The sequence below is a fragment of the Chanos chanos genome, chromosome 5 (genome assembly GCF_902362185.1).
Source record: "Chanos chanos chromosome 5, fChaCha1.1, whole genome shotgun sequence".
Lineage (NCBI taxonomy): Eukaryota > Metazoa > Chordata > Actinopteri > Gonorynchiformes > Chanidae > Chanos > Chanos chanos.
In genome coordinates, this window is record NC_044499.1 from 40,173,315 (window position 1) to 40,178,314 (window position 5,000).

General features: G+C 42.1%; 1 protein-coding gene across 1 annotated transcript in view; it reads left to right on the top strand.

Annotated features, from left to right (window-relative positions):
* Positions 1 to 5,000, top strand: part of LOC115812516 (zinc finger protein 385C-like) — a 39,035-nt gene that overhangs the window by 11,704 nt on the left and 22,331 nt on the right. The window lies entirely within an intron of this gene.

Here is a 5,000-nt window from a genome sequence, read left to right on the forward strand (position 1 = left end):
TATACACTTTAAGTCCTCTCAGCTCTGGCAGAGGAGCTGCTTAAGAGAAGTGGTACAAATGATGGGGGAAAATAAGAGCCAGGGGAGGGTTCAAGCTAGCTGTCTTCACACCCACTACCCCCTCCTTTCTCTCTCTCTCTCTCTCTCTCTCGCTCTCTCTCTCATGGGCACACAGATCAGTGAAGCATTAAGCTTTTAATTGAGATGCATATGTGGCATTCATCTGAACTGCGGCACTGGATTAGACGACGTTCGTCACTAACTGAAAAAAGACTAGCAGCGCCGCACTTGCACGGAAAGAGAAAAGATATTGCTCTTTTAAACCGAGCTCTATCCTTGTCGTGTCTCTAGAATTGTTTTGGTAAATTTGCTTCAGAATTTTGTCTCGTGAGGAAATTGAACCGCTGACAGTGTCGAAGCTGTACTGCCAAAAGGACCTGAGCACATTTAACATACGGAACCATGATACTAGGTAAGCCACTCTTTGGTACTCGCAGAAAGCGCGCCGACGCACGTTTTCAGGATACCGTTACTTTCTGTCTCCACCGTCAAACAATCGATTTTAAACGTAGAACGAACGTAGACCGTCAAGGAATAACTTGTGGGTTATCTCTGTTCTACCTTATCTACAAACTTTGCGATGTGTTCTTGGTGAAATGCGCGCTAAATGTATCCAAAAGGTATACATTGCTATGGGTCTGGTGCGCCCGCGTGAGTGAGTTTTTGCCTCAGTAGCAGTTAACAAAGCACCACTGCTTTGAAACGTTAAGACTAGATCTGGAGTTAGCATCAGTACTATTATTTTTCTTAAATCAAATCAGTGTGTGATCAATGCTGTCAAATTCATATAATTTTTATTCATTTGAGCACTTGAGCACCTGCTCGTTCCAGGTAAGCGCTGTAGTCGTTTAGACTCCTGCCCTGGTCTTTTGTCAGTTTGAAGAACAGCGATATCGGTTTTACGTACTGTTCTTATTATTTTCTCTCTCTCTCTCTCTCTCTCTCTCACACACACACACTCACACACACACACACACACATATACATACACGCGCGCGCGCGCGCTCGTCCTGGTATTTCCCAGGCATCCCGTTCCGCTTCAAATGGAAGATTAGACACATCAAAGCGCGGCAGTGGCGTGTAGGGACGGGAGCCGTCTCGGTGCCCTGTGGTTAAACAGGGGAACGAGGTTTCTTCCTCTGCCAGCATCACTGCTTTGAGGTCCTGTCTACAAGAAAGCTGGGGCTGTAATACACGCATTCGTGACTGTAGGTTTAGAATGACTATTTCAGAATACCAGCTGCCTTGTCAAGATAGCGTAGTCAGTCCCCTTTTTATATGGGTTATGACATCTAATATGAGATATCACTTTCTTCACTTTTGTTTCATGAAATCATCCAGTATGAGATGATTTTACTCTTTGTCTCTCTCTCTCTCTTACTCTTCATCCCCTCATCCCCCTTCCCTCTCTCTGTCCCTCTCTGTACAACTTTGACCCCCCCCCCCCCCCGACTCTCTTTAGCTCTCCCTCCCTAACTGTCTATCTGGTTATCCCTGTTGTGATGGTGGAGTTACTGAGAACACAGGACCCCCCAGCCTTGTCTTTTCCCAATAGTAGGAGTGTGCATGCTTTATACACCAGCTAGCTGGGGAAAACCACTCTGAGTGAATGAATATGAGAAGGAGAGAGAGACAGAGAGAGTGAGACAGAGAGACCCCTTGTCACCACCTGTGGTGGGCATATGTTATGCCCATCAGGGATTCTGAGAACGGTGAAACTCCTCGAGGGAAAAAGCTTTTTGTTCCAGACAGTGTGTCAGAAAGTGAAGGCCGCACAGGGTCTGCAGAGTTTAGCCTTGTCACACGCAGCTACATTTGGTGCTGTCAGATACTTTTTTACACACACACACACACACACACACACACACACGCACACACAAACAGAGCATTTGAGAGCTAGCCTCTAAGGTGCCCTCACCCTTCCCCCACACGCCCAAACCTACTCTGACACACCGAATATCTAATATTGAAGTGGTCATTAGGTTCTGACCCTTGTTTGCTGTGTATCTGTGAGTGGTGTAGAAGATGAAAGGCAGAGTGTATTCAGTAGGAATGACTTTGGGCCAGTGGGTTCTTTATTTATTGGGGAGTGGAGAGCGCAGTGCTTTTTCTCTCTGATCTTTTGACCTTAATGACACACCATCACAGTTTCCTTTAGATGCACCACATAGTCCTTACTCAACTCTTATTAGACCAATTTGTCCCTACCCTATGCTGTAGTATTCAGGACTCAGCGGTTCTTTCTCTCAGAGTAAGATTAAACAGATACCTCAAACAGCTTCATGAAATTCTGTGTAGAACATAGTTGAGACAGGGCATTCATTTCCTTTTGCAGTACAATGCTGCCAAATGGTTGTGTAAAACACATGGAAAATGAATGGATGTGGACTGTAAAAATGTGTCATGGGAAGCACTGGTTATGCTGAGGTCATTTTTATTCAATTTTAATTGCCGTTAATATTAGAGTGCTTGGATAAAGGCTTAAAAGTTATCTTTAAATGACCATTCATCAAACGGCTTACAAAAGACCATCACAGCAGACATTACAAGCAGTGTCTATTTATGGCAAGTGTAACTTCATGGCTACATATTAATAATACGTTATTAATGCTATTTATACATGCCCTGGCCAGTTTATTAGAAACACCTACCTTGTTGCCTTGTTGCTACACCTTGTTGGTGTACAGTTAGAGACTATGGCCCATCTGTTGCTATGCACAGTTTGTATTAACCATCCTCTAGCTCTTCATCAATGGCCAGTTTCGGATGACAGGATGGGATATTTTTGGGTAGTGGACCACACACAACTCAGTGTTACAGTGTTACTGACATGTGTAGGCACCCCAGCAATGCACGCTCCCTGGGGTATCTCTGTTATCTCAGTCCAGTTTTTTAATAAGCTCTGGATTTGTATTTCTGTGTGCTTAATCACTGGAGAGGGATAAACGTTCTCTATTAATCAGCACCTTCTACAGTTTTACAGATTGTGTGCTTAGTGTATCTCAGTTCTCTTTTGAGAGTACACGTTTTCATTTTGTTCTCTGTCTTTGTGTTCCATGGCGCTCAAGCATAGCTCACCCCAAACCATTGACGATTTTCTGACAGGTGACAGAATAGCATCAAATGCACTACAATAAAAGAGCCCAGGATCATGTCACTGCTAACACAATGTGCATTCTACACAGATCTCAGCTAGAATAATTTCCACTGAACTGCAGTCTTTCAGCCCTAAATGTTTGGAACAAAAGGCAGACTTCTTCTGAAATCCATTTATGAAATTGCTTTATTCTGTCAGCGTATTAAGTAAAACGCAATGAATTTGTTTTGTCTTTTTTTTGTCACATTTATGTAAATTTCCGTCACCAGTGTACCTAACGATATAAAATATCTGCCAAACTGAAAATTTCACCTCAGAGGTTCTCGCTGTATAGGTGATAACACTGCTCGAGTGAAATTTAAAAAGCCTATGAAAAAGCTTCAGTTGGATATTTACTGTTCTTTGCCATTGTGTATGGACTATGAGAGAGAAAAAGGAGAAATAAAATTGTTGGGTGAATTCATGCAGTCCTGCCTGCAGCTACTCTGTCCAAACAGATTTCTGATTCGAGTTCACTGAGGTGATGTCACTGTCCTTAAGCTGACTCCTCATTGGCTGCTGGAGTTTACATGGGCTCACTGAACATCAGTGCAAATCTAAAATGTCAGAACAACCCTGTGGCTTATGACACAATTCCACAACCCCAGCTATTGAAAAAAATTAAGTTCACTCATTTTTAGGTTCTCTCCTTATTAATGCTTCAAATAAAGTCTCACACATCGAGTACCGCATCGAGAGTGCTTTGACGAATGTTAACTTTACAGCAGGATTCATTATAGGAACATCTCTTCAGCCATTTTAAGTACCTGGGGTACAAGTGATTGTTCTGCACTGAGACTAATTCTGAAAAGATGTTGGAGAGATTTCACTCGTAGGAACTGTCTTACGTTAAGAAAGCGCAACGAATCCAAACGTGGTGGCAAATGAAAAGTGCTAATTCTTGTGACAGACCAGCGTTTACGTAGAATTACCGCAAACATCTCGACAAAATCCAGATCCAAATGATATTTTTCTTCTTCTTGGAGTAAAGCCACTCTGCAGGCTTCAGTGGAGATTTAGACTGAGTCTCTGCAGTTGCTGTTACGACTCTATGGGGTATGAGACATGTCCCAATCCTCATGATGCTCATTTAACAGGTTTGCAGGTTCACAGAGGTTATTGCTGTCCTGCTCTACTAAAGATGCCATAATGATTCCTGTCCGGCCATGGTGCTCTATCTCAGTGATGCCTTGATATGTAGCTTAAAACATTTTGCTGTTATTTACAACTGTATTTGAGTTATCAGTTTTACTCTTTTGGTTTTAATGTGTGTCCTTCTGAATAGAGTGATAAATTCTTCTTCGTCTCCTCTTTCGGTGGCTCAGGACGTTAACAGATAACACTGTGCCATATGGATTTATCCTTGTAGCTGATTTTTCATCGCATAGAGTTTCTCAATCTAATTTCTCAAACTACTCTCTGTTTGAACATTTCAACAGTAATTACTTATGAATCAATCAGATAAGGTTAGATTGTTTGCTTTATTCCTTGACTTGTGCTGCATTCAGTGAATGACATTACTCTTCCTCATACGCATTGATCACAAACCCAGTAAAATTGACAACCCTTTTGCATTTTTACATTAGGATAACAAGCACATACGGTATTTTGAAGTTTTAAGATGAATTATGCTTCGGAAAAACATGAGCATCATCTATATTTTTTCAAGGTCAAATCTGTTTATACAGCACTACAAACCCTGTTTGACCATAGAGACCACTGTCGTTTTTCGTTTCAGCTCGATGACCCATGTGTGACATCATTAAACATTCATAAATAGGTACAGCAATACAGCACCACAGAT